Source organism: Hyperoodon ampullatus (assembly GCF_949752795.1).
Source record: "Hyperoodon ampullatus genome assembly, chromosome: X".
In the NCBI taxonomy this organism is placed as follows: Eukaryota; Metazoa; Chordata; class Mammalia; order Artiodactyla; family Ziphiidae; genus Hyperoodon; species Hyperoodon ampullatus.
Genome location: NC_136913.1, coordinates 71,657,038 through 71,675,285, shown reverse-complemented (window position 1 = coordinate 71,675,285; position 18,248 = coordinate 71,657,038). Strand labels below are relative to the sequence as shown.

At 32.7% G+C, this 18,248-nt stretch overlaps 1 protein-coding gene across 1 annotated transcript in view; it reads left to right on the top strand.

The window, feature by feature from the left end:
* The window catches only part of HDX (highly divergent homeobox), a gene marked incomplete at both ends in the record, with an annotated part of 192,424 nt that overhangs the window by 16,600 nt on the left and 157,576 nt on the right, over nucleotides 1-18,248 (top strand). The gene's annotated exons all lie outside the window — the stretch shown is intronic.

The window sequence follows — 18,248 nt, the reverse complement described above, 5'->3', positions numbered from 1 at the left end:
CTAACATAGTCAGGGTAGTCCTTTAGTTGATATCATCCTCAAAAGCACTTATATATTAAGTTTGTGTTCTTTAATATTCTAGGTGTTGGATAAAGCGAATTAGGCATCAAAGAGTTTATAATACACATTAGACATTTTTCATAAAACAAGTTCTGAAATACATCACATCTTTGGCCCTCAGTTTATTCAACCGTGAAATGAGGGCATGATCTTCATAATACCTAAGGATATCTGTAGGTTTAAAATTCTATGATTTTATTTATTAATTAAATTTTAAGAAGTTATTAAATCCGTACATTAATAAAAAGTATTAAGTGCAGGCAAAATTGTGTTAATGTTCTCTTCAGGAAACAGTATTTTAATAACTACCATCCCTGCCATTCATCACTCACTTCCTAACCTTCAACTTTAAAGAGAAGTAAAAAAGATATTATTGAGAAACACCTTTGTTCTTTTGACTCTCTTGACTCCTTTGAAATTGGTTTAAGACTTAGGTTCAGAACACAGAAAATTAATAGTTCTCTATATGCAAATATATGCTTAATAAATAAAATTTTAAGTGACTAAATTAAAATATCTGTGGTAATTCACTTATATAGTGGCTGCTTTTGAGAGCAGTGACTTGGAGAGGAAAGCATTAGTTTGCAAAAAGTTTTGTTCCAACTTCTCACTACTGCAAAGTATATTGAAGCAATATGTGTTCTGCCAATTCACAAGTGAAGCTATGGTTTCCAAATAGCCTTGAGAATATTTTTGCAAATGGTTATCTGGTCACCTGAATTAAATATTAGTGGTAAAATAACAATTGCTGAATATGGTCATGATTAAACCTTGGATAGTACAGTCCATGTGTTCAGATGTGGTCTGATTAACACCAGTGAATAGCATTGTGATGAAATACACAGAAGCACATTTGTTATGTAACAATCTCTCCTTTTGTGCCTCATATCCAAGTGAAACACATGGCTAGGCAGGAGAAATACAGTGCTGACAAAAACATTAGGGATCACTGTTTATCCCATTCTTCAAACATATATACGTCTATGATTTGGTAATAATGTATGTTTTCTATCTTAATGTCATAGGCTTAACATAGGGTGGTGTCTCTAAAAAATGACGTCTGCAGACCACTAGGGGTCCAAGGACGTGTTCTCAGAGGTCTGCAAGTTTTATGAAAATTTTTAAATTTTAGGGTTTTATTTCACTGATAATCTTGAAAAGAAAAGTCCACAATCTGCATGTGTTCACTTACACACAGAGCCTTTCCGCCAGGTATAATGATAAAACTTCTCTTTTATAGTCATAAATCACAATTAAAATACATTTGATGGAATGAGTTGAGTACCTTAAGGCAGAGTTCCTTAGACAGAGACCCAAAGGTGGATTTGGACAATATAGGAAATATTTTGTTTTTGATTTTGTTTTCCTTTTTTCAAGGAAGAAGAAAGAAAAGACTTTACCTGTGACTATCAGATTTTAGTTGCACTCCATGAGGCTTTTCAACCATTAAGCAGTACTTAGTCTATTAAAATTATTTGTAGGGATAAATTTATGCTTCCACTATTTGATGAATTAGATATGTGTGTGTGTTGGTTCAACACTATACATGTGTGTAATTATATACTGTTACCTACTTACCACCAGATGGGGTGCTTTGAGAAATCTTCCTCCAACCCCCAAAGAACAGGATGTATACGTTTTCCCCCAAAGATTTTGCAATAAAATCGGGAATGGAAAGTATGAGAGTCAAATAGTCCATCTCTTTTCTTCTAGGTAAAACTACCCTTAAATCTTAACATATACTATGTAAATCTAACTCATAAAACACCAAAAGAATGTCTAATTTAAGTGAATAAATATGGCTTTAACATTTTAAAAACAAATTTTAGTTATCAATGGAAATCCTTGCTGGGAGTGAGAGAAGAGGTAGGCTAGAGTAGGAGAGAGTTGTGTGGATGATAGAAAAAAGTTAAGAGAGAACTAATAAGGATAAATTCACAGTATGGTGAAATTAAAGAGACATACATATTATTTTGATATAATGAGTAATTTATTAACAATCACTTTTGCAATGTGCAGCTATGAGAAATTTTATAGAACTACCCTCAATAGTAAATTAAACTGCAACCTACATTTAAAGGTATTAGAATTTTAATTGCAGGATGTTAGGGGTCAGTGCTTATGGCAGTGGAATCACTATCATGAACTATTGAAAGATAGAAATTATTTAATTGCACGATTTGCTTGGGGCTAGAAATGTAAAAAGAAATAGAATTTAGTCACAAATATATATGGATCAAGGTAGTATTTAACTCATCAGGAGATGCTATATATCACTGGTCATTAATTGTCATTTATTCTGTTTGAGTGTATGCATGTGGGATTGTATGAAAGCAGAGCTAAGGACAACAGGAAATCAATTATCCGATTGAGGCCCTGTTTATGCTTCTGCTGTCCAACTGATTATCTGTTTGAAATTGATCTTTCTTATTTTGTTATGAGTTTTGACATCTGAGTGTATGATAAGGTATTTGTAGTTTAAAGGTATTTTATAATTTTAACATTACCACTTTGTGATAAAAGCAAGTGTCATTAAAAGCTAACAAATTATTATAATTCATGAAAAAATCTGAGATTAGTATATCTACTTGCCAGTGATTGTTTTGAACAAACATTCATCATCTTTGAATTTAGACATTAGACATGTGGCTATAGAGATATATGTCACTGTAGATATATATTTTCATCTATTTATATGGAAAATTTATACATAATATTATCTTGGAATTTGTGCCCATGTCATTATGAATATATATTTACCTTACATGTAGCTGGAAAATATGAACGTTAATTATATAGAATTCTTAAGTGTTTTGTAAAGTGAGGTCAGTGTACAATTTCTCTGTGCCCTGAGAAAGTTTTCTGGGTTTTAGTTAAAATTTCCTGCTTCATATTTCCACCTAAGTGATAGAGGCCAATTATACCTATAAAATGGAAGATAAGAGATGTGTGCAATGCATTTCAGTAGTTATAGCCCAATAAACAAATAATGAATATCCTTTTATAGTATTTGAATAGATACAATGCCTGTTACTTGACTTTATGCTTAGAAGATGTTGAAATTTATTTTTTGCAATATCTGCAAACTCTGGCAAGTTAATTATAAAATAACTAAATAGAACTGCTGTCTGTAAAGATGAGGATCATTAAATGTAAATGATACATTAAAGTGACAGCTTCTGAAAACAGATTTACCATAAATTCTTTTTAAAAAAAAATAAAGTCATTTATTTATTTATTTATTGGCTGCATTGGGTCTTCGTTGCTGTGTGCAGGCTTTCTCTAGTTGCAGCAATCAGGGGCTACTCTTTGTTGCACTGTGCAGGCTTCTCATTGTGGTGGCTTCTCTTGTTGCTGAGAACGGGCTTTAGGTGCACGGGCTTCAGTAGTTGTGGCACGTGGGCTCAAAAGTTGTGGTTTGAGGACTCTAGAGCACAGGCTCAGTATTTGTGGCACACAAGGTTACTTGCTCCGTGGCATGTAGGGTCTTCCCAGACCAGGGCTCGAGCCCATGTCCCCTGCATTGGCAGGCAGATTCTTAACCACTGTGCCACCAGGGAAGTCCACCATAGCAATTATTTTGCACGTATTCAAATTTCATTAAGTTCAAAATGTCAGTTCATTATTGTATATTTAATCAAGCTTTTGCTAAATATTACATTAAAAAATTATGCAGAGGCACCTACATACATGGACACCATGCCCACTGGTGTTGTGCTTAAGTTTTTCATTCTCCAAAACTTTAAAAGATCAAACTCTCATTACATAGAAGAGGGTCAGGATCTGTCTTCCTTTTCCCATGAGAATATATTAATCTATGTTTCCTTTATTTGAGGTTTATATACACATGATGTGGGAGTGGTTTGGTGTATGTTAAATTAATTATTACTAGTAGGAAAGACAAGTTGGTTACATAAATATTTACAATTAACAAAAATAACTTTTGTATAGCACATTATAGTTTGCCAAGTATTTTAATTAAGATAATTCATCATGTGCAGAAGAGTAGGACAGATTTTATAAATTTATTTTCCAGATGAAACTGAGGCCCAAAAGGTCAATTATCTTTGCTAAGGTCACAAAACTAACAGGTAGTGAAGTTTAATAGGAACAGAAATGTCCTGACTCCTAACATAGTGTTCCCACGCCACCACTCCAAAAGGCCACCTGAACTTCTGCTTACAGCTATGATGAAGTAACAAGAGCAGGATTTACCCTCTCATCTTAAATGTCTAAAAACAAAAAAACCAGCAAAAATATGTATGAAACAGTGGATTTTGGACATTTGACAAAAAGTAGCACAGGACCACGATTTTTTTAAGAGAAGGGGAACAAATAAGATAAGCCCTGTGAATGTCCCAACTCACTGCCTGGAAAAAGTATCCAGACCACAACAAAGGGAAAGGGAGCCAAACAGCCTGGAAGTCTCTCTGAGTTGAGGAGACAGAATTCAGAGTTCACAGAGGACAGAGTGACTAGAATTTGAGATATAAAGTACTGGAGGGGAGAACACTCACAGTAGAAAAATGCACATAGATAGACCTCTGGAGACTTGTAGAGAGGCCCCTTGAATCTTCGGCTGAATACTGATCAACTCCAGTGTGTGAGAAAACTATTGCAGATGGGGATATTACTTTAGTAATGAGACAAATTAGCCCTAGACTAAAGGCAATTTTGGATTTGCCTAACAAAGCAAACCTCAGATGAATCAAATTCCAAGTAATTTAAATATATCCCAGAACAAAGTTCCAAAATATTTAAAGAATATAAAAACATCCAGTATCCAAGAGCATCATTAGCAATATCTGCCATTAAAATAAAAACTACAAAAAGCATGCAAAGAAACAAGAAAATACAGCTCATAGTGTGGTGAAGAAACAATGAAAAAAAAATGAAAAATAATAGAGTTTAGAATTAGTAGAGAATGTAAAAGCAGCTATTAAAACTGTATTCTCTATGTTCAAGAAGGTAGAGGAAAGCACAAGCCTGATGAGGAAAGAAATGGAAGATTTATTAAAAGATCCAAATTGAAATTCTAGAGACAAAAGTAAAACTATGGGGAAAAAAATAAATGGACCAACAATGAGCTGTGGGACAATATCACTCAATGTAATATACATGTTTTTTGAGTCCCAGAAGGTGAAGAAAATAATTTTTAATTAACAGTTTATATTTTTCCAAATTTGATGAAAACTATGAACCCACATAGTCAAGAAGCTTAACAAATTCTGAGAAGAAGAAAGCTAAAGGAAATGGCTCCAAGGCATCTCCTAATCTAACTGCTGAAATCCAGAGAAAAAGAAAACTTAAAAGTTTCCAGGGGAAAAAATATCACCTTTATGTACAGGGGAACAAATATTAGAATGACAGGAGGCATCTTGTTGAAAACAATGCAAGCCAGAAGACAATGGAACGTCATGTTTAAAGCACTGAAAGATTAAAAAACAATCTGTTAACCTAGAATTCTATATCAAAATATCAAAGCAAAACAAAGGTTTTCTTACTCATTCTAAAGAAAAAAAAATGCACTGACAGCAGAAACACACTACCAAAAATGTTCAAGGAAATCTTTCAGGCAGAAGGAAAATGATACCAAGTTGAAATTAATTTTTCTTCATTATTATGTTTTTGTTTTGTATGTAGCCTGTAAAGAATTAAAGCAAATGAAGGGCATTACTACAGTAAACCTCCTTGCATTTGCACCTAAAAAAATAACTTTGGACCTACACAATGGAAGTAAAAAACATGTAGGTAAATATGTATGCTTTTTAGTTTTTGAAAATCACTTTCCATGATAACTGTTTAATTTTTTAAAATAACCATTTACTGGAGGTTTTATAACATATGTAAAAGCAAAATGTATGACAACAATAACACAAAAGACAGTAGAACAGAATTACAGGTATACTATTGTAAGATTCTTCTATTATATGTAAAGTAGTATATATAATATTATGATAAATTCTCTTGATAATAAATTAAAGGTGTATACCATGGTCACTAAAACAACCATTAAAATAACATGACAAAGAGTGATGAGCTAACCAAAAAGATAAAATATAATTATAAATAATGTTTAATTAAAATCAAAATAGAAAAAAGGAACAAAAAATATATGAGGCAAATAGAAAACAAATAGATTGTATCTAACCCCAACCATATCAATAATTATATTAATTTCAAAATGGTCTAAACATACTAGTTAAAAGGCAGGTACTGTCACATTAGACTTTAACTCATCTATAAATGTCTACAACTAACCAACCTAAGTATAAATAAATAGATAGGTTAAACATAAATAAATGAAAAAATATATATCATTAATCTAAATAAAGTTGACTATATTCAAATCAGATAAAGAAGATTTCAGAGAAAAAAATATCAGTGGTAAACAACATCATTCATATTGATAAGGGATCAATTAATTAAGAGAACATAAAAATCCTAAATATTTATGTACCTAATAACAGAGCTCCAAAATATATGAATCAAAAACTGTTAAAAGAGACATGAGAAACAGGCTAGTATACAATTAGAAATGTTAACAGCTTTTCTCAGTAATTGCTAAAATAAGTAGAGAGAAAATTAATAACTGTTTAAGACTTGAACAACACTTTCAACCAACTCAACCTAATTGACTCCACTCAAAGAGCGCAGAGTACACATTATTCCCAGAAGCACATAGAAAATTGATCAACGTGGACCATACTTTGGGTCATAAAACAAACCATCAAAAATTAAAAAGTTGAAGTCATATGAGGGAGGTTCTCTGATCATAAAGGAATTAAACTAAGAATCAATAAATCAAAAATATCTGGGAAATCCCCAAATAGTCGGAAAGTAAACAACACAGCTTGTAAGTAATGAATGGGTGAAAGGAGAGCCCACAAGGGAAATTAGAAAGCACTGTGTAATCAGTGAAAATGAAATTGCAACATATCAAAATATGTGGAATACAGTTAAATCAGCACTTAGAGTTCATTTAGAGCATTAAACACTTGTAGTAGAAAAGTAGAAAGCTTGAAAATCTGTTACTTGAGCTTCACTATAACAAATTATAACTAGAAGAGCAAATTAAGCCCAAAGCAAGGAGAAAGAAGTAAATAATAAGAGGAGAAATAAATGAAACAGAAAACAGTAACAGATACAAACTACTATATATAAAACAGACAAACAAAAAGGATATACTGTATAGCACAGGGAATTAGACCCAGTATCTTGTAATAACTTATAATGGAATATAAGCTGCAAAAATTCCTGAATCACTATGCTGTACACCTGAAACTAACACAATATAGTAAATCAACTATACTTCAATTTTTAAAAAACAGAGAAATACAATGAAACCAAAACCTGGATATTTGAGAAAAGGCTGTACACAAAAAAGAGAGAAGACACAAATTACCAATATCAGGAATGAGAAAAAGGATATCACTACAGACTGTACAGACATTTAAAAATATACTGATGGACTATTAACTTTACAACTATAAAGTAAACAACTTAAAGTAAGTGTATATATTCTTTGAAAGAGAGAAATCATCAAAGCTTGTTTGAGAAGAAATACAATAACTGAGCACTTTATTAAAGAACTTGAACTTGTGATTAAAAATATTTCTTTTAAGAAATCTCCAAGCCCAAATTACTACACTAGTGAATTCTACAAAACACTTAAGAAAGATAAAAATTTAGAGGTTCGAGATCCCTTGAAACATGTTAAACTCAAAGGAAATCATGCCCAGACACATTATAATCAAATTGCTAAAAATCAAAGATATAGTGTTGAAAAAAGCTGGAGAAAAACAAAATACATAGGGAAACAAAGATTTGGAAATGACCATAGATTTCTCATGACAAAACATGGAAAACAAAGTCAATGGAAAAACCACTGCAAAAATATGGAAAGAAATGTAGCCCAAAAGCCAATGAATTAAAACATTACAAAGACATATTAAAATAATAAAAAAGAAGTTGGAGAAAGGGGGACAGCAAAACAAAAAATCAGAAGGACAAACAGAAAACAACTAATAAAATGGTGCACCCAAATCCATCCATGTTAGTAATTACATTAAATGTAAGTGATCTAAACACACTAACTGTCATACTGTCATACACATACTGTCATATTGAGTTTTTAAAGCCCAACTGTATCCTACTTATAGGAAACCTACTTTATATATAAAGACTTAAATTAAAATAAAATGAAAGAAAATTATATACTATGACAGGTTATTCAAAACAAAGCTGAAGTATATTCATTAGTGTCAGACAAATTAAAATACAGAACAAGGAATAGTATGAGGAATAAAGAGGGGGTATTACATAATGAATAAAGGATCAATTCACCAAAAATATGTAACAATATTAGTTGCATATGTGTCTAACAACAGATCTTCAAAATACATAAAGCAAAACCGATACAATTAAAAGTAGAAATAGACAAGTGCACAATTATACTTGGGGATTTCACCTTTCCTCTTTTGGTAATTAATAGAACAAGTAGTCAGGAAATCAGTAAAGATACAGAAGATCTGAACAACACTATTAAGCAATGTGACCTAATTGGCATTATTAGAACTATCTACCTAACAATAGCCAAAGATACATTCCTTCCAAATGTTCATGGAACATTCTTTAAAGAAAACCATAGCCTGCCTGTGTCAACAACTTTAAAATATTTAAAACTGTTGAAATAATATAAAGTATGTTCTCTATTCATAACCACACTAAACTAGAAATCAATAACAAAGATATCTGGAAAATACTTAAATATTTTAAACAATAAACAGGAAAATTAATATTTTGAACTGAATGAGAATTAAAACACACCCTATGTCATGATAGTTTTTATTTGCATTTCCCTGATAATTAATGATGTTGAGCATCTTTCAAATACCTGTTGACCATTTGTTTGTCTTCTTCAGAGAAATGTCTGTTTAAGCCCTTTGCCCACTTTTAATTGGATAATTAGTTATTTTGCTATTGAGTTTTAGGAGTTTCTTATATATTTTGGAAATTAAACCTAATCAGATATATGGTTTCAAATATTTTCTTTCATTCTGTAGGTTGCCTTTTTTTTTTTTTTACTGTAGTTGATTGTTGACCTTTGCTTTGCAGAATAATTTTAATATGATGTAGTCCCACTTGTCCATTTTTGCTTTTGTTTCCTGTGCTTTTGGTGACATATCCAAAAAATTGTTGCCAAGACCAAAGTCCAGAAGCTTTTTTGTATGATTTCTTCTAGGGGTTTTACAGTTTTGGGTCTTATGTTTAAGTCTTCATTTTGAGTTGATTTTTTTGTGTATGGTGTTCACACCTGTTGGGGTGCCTATTATTAAAAAACCAAAAGATAAAAAGTGTTGGCAAAGCTGTGGAGAAATTGGAACCCCTGAACATTGTTGGTGGAAATGTAAATTAATGTTCAGCAGTTATTGCAAACAACACAGAGATTCCTCAAAAAGGTTAAAAATAGAACTACCATATGATCCAGCAATCCCACATCTGTGTATATAGTCATCCCTTTGTTTCCATGGATGTGGAACCCATGGATAGGTGGATATAGAAGGCCAACTGTAATGGACTTGAGCATCCTTGGATTTTGGTATCTGTGGGGGGTCCTGGAGCCAATCCCCCACAGACAGCAAGGAACAACTATCCAAAAGTATTGGAATCAGGATCTTGAAGAAATATCTGCATGCCCTTGTTTATTGCTGCATTATTCACAATAGCCACAATATGGAAATAGCCAAATGTCCATCAACAGCTAAAGAAAATGTAATATATACATGCAATGGGATGTTATTCAGTCTTTAAAGAGAAGGAAATTCTGCGATTTGCAACAACATGGATGAAACTGGAGGACACCATTCTAAGTGAAATAAGCTAGTCATAGGACAAATACCACATGATTCCACTTATTTGTGCTATCTAAAATAGTCAGAAGCAGAGAATACAATGGTGGTTTTCAGGATGGGGGTGAGGGAAATGGGAAGTTGTTATTCAGTGGGTAGATAGTTTCAGTTATGTCAAATGAAAAAAATTCTAGAGACCTGTTGTAGAACATAATACCTATAGTTAACAGTATGGTATTGTGCACTTCAAAATTTGTTAACAGGGTTGATCTCATGTTGTGCTCTTATTACAGAACAAATAAACAATGGGACACAAGGAAACTGGGAGGTGTTGGATATGCTGATTACTTTGATTATGGTGATGGTTTCACTAGTTTTTGTATAAGACCAAACTCATCAAATTGTAGACATTAAATATTGCGCAGCTGTATATACATCAGATATACCTCAATAAGGCTGTTAAAAATTCCAACCTATCAAAATTTGTAGAATGCAGCCAAAGCAGTACTTAGAAGTAAATTTATAGCATTAATTGCTTATATTTAGAAAAGAAGAAAGGTCAAAGATCAATAATCTAAGTTCCCACGTTAAGAAACTAGAAAAAAGAGGAGCAAATTAAATCCAAATAAGGAGAATGAAGGGAATAGTAATGATAAGAGCATGAGTCAATGTAAATGAAGACAGAAAATCAATAGACAAACATCAATGAAACCAAAAGCTAATTATTTCAGAAGATCAATAAAGGTGATAAGCCTCCTGTCAACTGACCAAGACAAAAGAAACAAATTGCCAATATCAAGAAGGAAAAATACATCACAATATACACTATAAATATTAAATGGATGATAAAGGAATAGTATATAAGAAACTTTACACCTTTAAATTCAACAACTTAGGTAAAATGGACCAATTCTTTGAAAGACACAAACTGCCCAAACTAACTCAAGAAGAAATAGATTATCTGAATAATATAGAAATGTAATGCATAGCTTAAAACTTTCCAACAAAGAAAATTCCATGCTCAGATGGCTTCATTGGTGATTTCTAACAAAGATTTAATGAAAAAATAATAATTATATGTAAACTCTTCAAGAGCATATAAGTAGAAGGAACACTTCCTAAATCATTGCCTGTACCAAACCAAATACAATACAAGAAAAGAAAATCACAAACATCCCTTATGAAAGCAGACTCAAAAATTTTCAACAATATATTTCCAAATGAAATAAATATATAAAAAGAATAATACATCACGACCAACTGGGATTTATTTAAGGAACAGAATACTCATCCAACACTTGAAAATCAACCAGCATAATTTACCATATCAAAAGGTAAAAGAACAAAATCTGTACCATTATCTCAATACATGCAGGAAAAAGCATTTGACAAAATTCAATATCCATTCATTATAACGATGATAGTAATAGTAATAACAATAAAAGCTCTCAGTTTAATAAAAATAAAAGGAAATTTCCTTAAACTTGTAAAGCATGTGAAAAACCTACAGCTGACATAACACTCAATGGTGAAAGACTGAACACTTTTCTTCTAAAATTGAGAACAAGGAACAAATGTCCAATCTCACAGCTCTGATTAAAACATTATACTATATTGGGCTTCCCTGGTGGCACAGTGGTTGGGAGTCCACCTGCCGGTGCAGGGGATGCGGGTTCATGTCCTGGTCCAGGGGGATCCCACATGCTGCGGAGCAGCTGGGCCCGTGAGCCATGGCCGCTGAGCCTACATGTCTGGAGTCTGTGCTCCACAATGGGAGAGTTCACAACAGTGAGAGGCCTGCGTACCACAAAAAAAACCCAAAAAACAAACAAAAAAAATAACAACATAATACTATAGGTCTTAGCCAGTGCAATAAAGAAATAAAAGATAAGTACCTACAGAAATGTAGATCAATGGAACAGGATAGAAAGCCCAGAGAAAAACCCATGCAAATATGCTCACCTTGTTTTTGATAAAGGAGGCAAGAATATACAATGGAGAAAAGACAGCCTCTTCAATAAGTGGTGCTGGGAAAACTGGACAGCTAAATGGCAAAGAAGGAAAGTAGAACACTCCCTAACACCATACACAAAAATAAACTCAAAATGGGTTAAAGATGTAAATGTAAGGCCAGACACAGATCCTTTTTGACCCACCTCCTAGAGAAATGGAAATAAAAACAAAAATAAACAAATGGGACCTAATGAAACTTAAAAGCTTTTTCACAGCAAAGGATAACATAAACAAGACGAAAAGACAACCCTCAGAATGGGAGAAAATATTTGCAAATGAAGCAGCTGACAGAGGATTAATCTCCAAAATTTACAAACAGCTCATGAAGCTCAATATCAAAAAGCAAACAACCCAATCCAAAAATGGGCAGAAGACTTAAATAGACATTTCTCCAAAGAAGATGTACAGATTGCCAACAAACACATGAAAGGATGCTCAACATCACTAATCATTAGAGAAATGTAACTCAAAACTACAATGAGGTATCACCTCACACCAGTAAGAATGGCCATCATCAAAAAATCTACAAACAATAAATGCTGGAGAGGGTGTGGAGAAAAGGGAACCCTCTCGCACTGTTGGTGGGAATGTAAATTGATACAGCCACTATGGAGAGCAGTACGGAGGTTCCTTAAAAAAACAGAAATAGAACTACCATACAACCCAACAATCTCATTACTGGGCATATACCCTGAGAAAACCATAATTCAAAAAGAGTCATGTACCACAATGTTCACTGAAGTTCTATTTACAATAGCCAGCACATGGGAGCAACCTAAGTGTCCATCAACAGATGAAAGAATAAAGAAGATGTGGCACATATATACAATGGAATATTACTCAGCCATAAAAAGAAACGAAATTGAGCTATTTGTAATGAGGTGGATGGACCTAGAGTCTGTCATACAGAGTGAAGTATGTCAGAAAGAGAAAAAAAATACCATATGCTAACACATATATATGGAATCTAAAAAAAAAAAAATGAAAGTGGTTCTGAAGAACCTAGGGGCAGGAGAGGAATAAAGACCCAGACGTAGAGAATGGACTTGAGGACATGGGGATGGGGAAGGGTAACCTGGGACGAAGTGAGAGAGTGGCATGGACATATATACACTGCCAAATGTAAAATAGATAGCTAGTGGGAAGCAGCCACATAGCAGAGGGAGATCAGCTTCCTGTTTTGTCACCACCTAGAGGGGTGGTATAGGGAGTGTGGGAGGGAGATGCAAGAGGGAGGAGATATGGTGATATAAGTATATAAATATAGCTGATTCACTTCGTTATACCGCAGAAAGTAACACACCATTGTAAAGCAATTACACTCCAATAATGATGTTTAAAAAATAAATAGAAAGAAAGAAAAGGCAAGTGTATTGCAAAAGAATAAACAAGTCTTTCTCTGTGGATGACATAATTGTTTAGAAATTACCAGACAATCAACAAAAATGCTGCTGGAAGCAGTAAATTAATTTAGCAAAGTGAATATACCAAAATAAATTGTATGTTGATATCCTAGCAATGAACAATTGTATTTTTTTTTAATTTCCAGCTCTATTGAGGTATAATCCACAAATGAAAATTGTATATGTTTAAGGTATAGAATGTGATGGTTATATATATATATATATATATATATATATATATATATATATATAATGAAATGATTAGTACAATCAAGGTAATGCATATATGATATCCATCATCTCACATAGTTGTATTTCTTTTTGGTGTAGTGAGAACACTTAAGATCTATTCTCTTAGCAAATTTTAAATATAACTACATTATTTTAAACTATAGTAACCATGATTTTAAAAATTCCATTTCCACTAGCCCCCTCCCCCTTCAAAAAAAACACACACACATAAGAAATCCACAGGTGTAAATTTAACACACTATGTACTGAATCTGTATACTGAAAACTATGAAACTCTGAAGAAAGTAATCAAACAAGATCTAAATAATTAGAGAGAAGTATATCATATTCATGATTTGAAAGACACAGCAATTGTCCCTAAATTGATCTATAGAGTCAATCCAGTTCCAGCAGAATTTTTTGTTGGTACCAACAATCTGATTCTAAAATTCATATGAGAATGTAAAGGATGTAGAATACCTAAACTGAGTTTTAAAATTACAGTATTAGAAGGCTCACACTTCCTGATTCAACGGTCATGATAAAGCTACAGTAGTTAAGACAGTGTGGCTTTAATGAAATAATTGACACATAGATCAATGGAACAGAAAAAAGTGTCCAGAAAAAGAGCCACACATATACGGTCAAGTGATTCTTAACAAAGATGAAAAAGTAATTCAATAAAAAGTTTTTTTTTCAATTAATGGTACGGGAACAATTGGATATCCATATGCAAAAAAACCCACAAACCTTCGACCTGTACTTCACACCTTACACAAAAATCAACTCCAAATGGAGCCTAAACTTAAATGTGAAATGCAAAAATATAAAGCTACTAAAAGAAAACAGGAAAAAGTTTCTGTGACCTTGTGCTAGACAAAGATATCTAAGGTATGGCACTAAAAGCACAATCCATAAAACTAAAGAGCAGTGATAAATAGGGCTTCATCAAAATTAAAAACTGCTCTGTGAAATACACTGTTAATAAAATAAAAACAAGGCACAAGCGAGGAGAAAATATTTGAAAATCATATTTCTCATAAAGGACTTGTATCCAGAATATGTAATGAACCCTAAAAGTTAAATAATAAGAAACAAACAATCCAAGTTAAAAATTTGAAAGTATTTGGACACTTCTACAGAGAAGATGTATGAATGACAAATAAGAATAGCAAAAGATGCTCAATATTATTATCACTAGGGAAATACAAATTAAAACCACAATAATAATACACAATTACACACCTATTAAAATGACTAATTTTTTAGAAATATATGATTATAATTCTAGTAAGGAAGTGAAAGAACTGAAACGTTCATAGAACGTTGGTGCAAAAGCAAATGTGTACAGCCACTTTTGAAAAGGGTTTATATTTAACTTATAAAGTTAAGTATACATTTACCATATGACCCAGCAGTCCAACTCCTAGGTATTTACTCAAGAGAAATTGAAACTTATTTGCAGACAGAAACCTGCACACAAATGTTTTTAACAGTTTTATTCGTAATAGCTAAGAACTTAAAACAGCCCACATGTCTTTCAATGGATGAATGGGTAAACTGTGGTATATTCTTACAATGGAATGCTACTCTGCAAGAAAAGGGAGCAAATTACTGATACAGACAACACAGATGAATTTCAAATACATTATGCTAAATGAAAGAAGCTAGTCTCAGAAAAAAATACAAACTGTATTATTCCGTTTATATGGCATTCTATAAAAGCAATATAATAGGAACAGAATAGGGATTGTCAGGGGCTGGGTGGCTAGAGAGATTGATTATAAATAAACAGCATAAAGGTTTTTTTTCAGAATGATAGAACTGTTCTGTACCTTAATTGTGATGGTGGTTTCATGACTATATATGTTTGTTTTAACTCATAAAACCATACATGAAAAATAGTGATTTTTACTGTATGTAAATTTAAAAGCGAATAATAATAATGGATTAAAAGGACACTGTTAATAGAGACATGTTGGCCAAGATAAAGATATTCAAGGTATTATATTAACCTAAGCTCAACTCTTTGTAAACATACAAAGAAAAAAGTTGATGGCTTACCCAAAATTCAAATTTTTAGTGTTGGCAAGAATGTATTCTATTTGAATTGGTGATGATTTTATGGACTCATTCCATTTTTAAAACCAGGTTTTCCAAGAACGAATCCTTAATGAGTAAAACTTTTTCATACTTTTCAAATGATTTAGTTACTTAAAACATTATTAGGGCATTATTAGAGTTGGTTTTAAGTATGATATCAGATATATAAGGACAGTGTTACATAGGAATTTATCTGAAATATTCCAATGTAAAAATAGAGCCTTAGCTATATTTTAGCTATTTCATTCCTCAAAGCTGTATTTTTCAAGTATTTCCAAAACAATACATCTAAAATATTTCACTCATTGCTCTGCTTGTTTGAATAGAACATACTGAGCATAATTTAATCTTTTTCCAATGGCTCAGGGTCTTCATTAAACCACCAAATCCTAAAGTTGAGAGCAACCTAAGAAATTCCATATCTGAATATGATAGATAAACTGAAGGGTCTAGTTATCCTTAAAATATAAATATGTTACAACTATAACATGCTTTACAACTTTAGAAAAATGAGAATTCCCTGGCAGTCCAATGGTTAGGACCCCATGCTTCCACTGCAGGGAGCACAGGTTCCATCCCTGGTTGGGGAACTTAGATCCCACAAGCCGTGGGGTGTGGCTGAAAAAAAAATTTAGAAAAATTAGTTCACATATCTTAAATTACTTTTAACAATCCAGACTGGTAAGTAAAACAAGTTACATAATCCAGAATTTTACAAACTAGGAAATGAATGCTCATAAAAATTAAGTGATTTACCAAATAGTCTCCAGTGGATTTGAGAGTAGGACACAGGTTGTCTTATTCCTTGTGGTCTGGCATGTGCTCAGTGGGTAGTACAATGCAAAGATAATTAGACTAGGAAATCATGAGGTAAAGCTCAATGACTTGTTATTTCAATATTTAATCCCCTAGTTCAGTTAGTTACCTTCCCTACCCCAATACAGTAGACCTAAATTTCTATGAATCCAATGGATTGTCATTTTATCTTCCACATAAATAACAACCCAACTTTTAAAATGAAAGTTTTTACAACACTTTTTTCCTGATTTTTGTGCAAACGATTAAGAACTTTGGCTGTGCAGTCATTCAATAACTTGCCACTCCATAGACCAAGATAACTAATCTGCCATGCTTTTTAAGATTAATATACTGGAGCAACAGTTGTAGCCAGCCAATAGGAAACCATTCCTACATAAGGCAGATATAGTGATTCCCTTTGGGGATCAGCCATATCTTGTACTCTAGGCTTTTCTTATGGTAGTTTCATCCCTACAGAGAAGAATCAGATCCATTACCCATATTATGCATTAGTGAATTGAAATTTGCCACACTACTCTGATCTCATTCCAAAGTACTATAATACCAATACCTTGCTTCTTAATCCACAACAGATGAGGTATTTCAGGTATTTGACCATCATCTTCTGGCTCCTCTCCTGTCTGTAGCTGAACCACTTAGGAAAAGGAACCCCAAATAGCTCTGAAAACTGGCAAACATGATAGTAATATTGCTTTGATGGATATCGTCCCTACCCTCTGGCCCAAACATCCTTGAAAATTTGGTTAGGTTACAGATAAGAGGTTTACATTTCCACATTGCTGTACTTGAATGAGATCCCCTTCATAAAGTGGAGTTATTTGTTTCTGAATGTTCCTGCCCTCTCTCACATGTGATTTTCTCTCATCAGATCTCTTAACATTATATAGGAAAACGTTTGCATGGTCAAGAAAACAAGTCGTGTACAGATTTCACTGGATGGCTATGTGACTGTCTTTAATTTCTTTATGAAACTGCTTTATTGTTCAAAATATTCAAAAAATGGAAATTATTTTTTTTATTTCCATGTCAATGTACTTAGTTGTTTACATACGCAGTATACTAGAATGATTTCTGTTTGGTTTAGCTTATATTGTTTTAGTTGTCACTGTTTTCCTAATTTTGAAGAGATTCATTCCTTGCAAAGGGTTTTCTTTCTGTCAGCTTTTAGGAATAACAATTTTAGTGTGACAGCCTTTAAGAGGAACCTGAAATTGCCTTTATCTAATTATGTGTTCTTCTTTATAAAATGCACTACTAGAATTCATCTCCTTTATGAAGAGTTTGACCTGCTTCTTATTTGTGAGATTCACAGAGTTGTTTTCCCTTAATATTAAACATCTTGCCTATTGGCAAGAAGAGCAATGTGTTATTAAAATTTCTCTCGTCTAATTATGATGTTGTCGATTAAAAGTACTTAGTATATTTTTAGTAAACTATACATGATTTTTAGTTTTGATTTATATACTACAGCTATTAAAATAATTATTTTGGTTAGTATTGCCTAAAGCAAATACATTTTCAGTCACTAAAACTTCCTGTTTATTTTTAAGCTTTAAAGAGAGATTTTGACTTAATAAATAAAATGAACCCCTTTATCCCAGAAAAAGAAAAAATAAATAAACTCACCCTTTTGTTTCAGAGCACAGCTTTTGGCTGTAAGACATATGCCAGATGCCTTGCTTGACAAAGAACAGTGAGTGTCCCTGTTGATAATTGACCACCTATGGCTACTACCATATCACAATCTCTGGCTTTACTAGCCATAAAT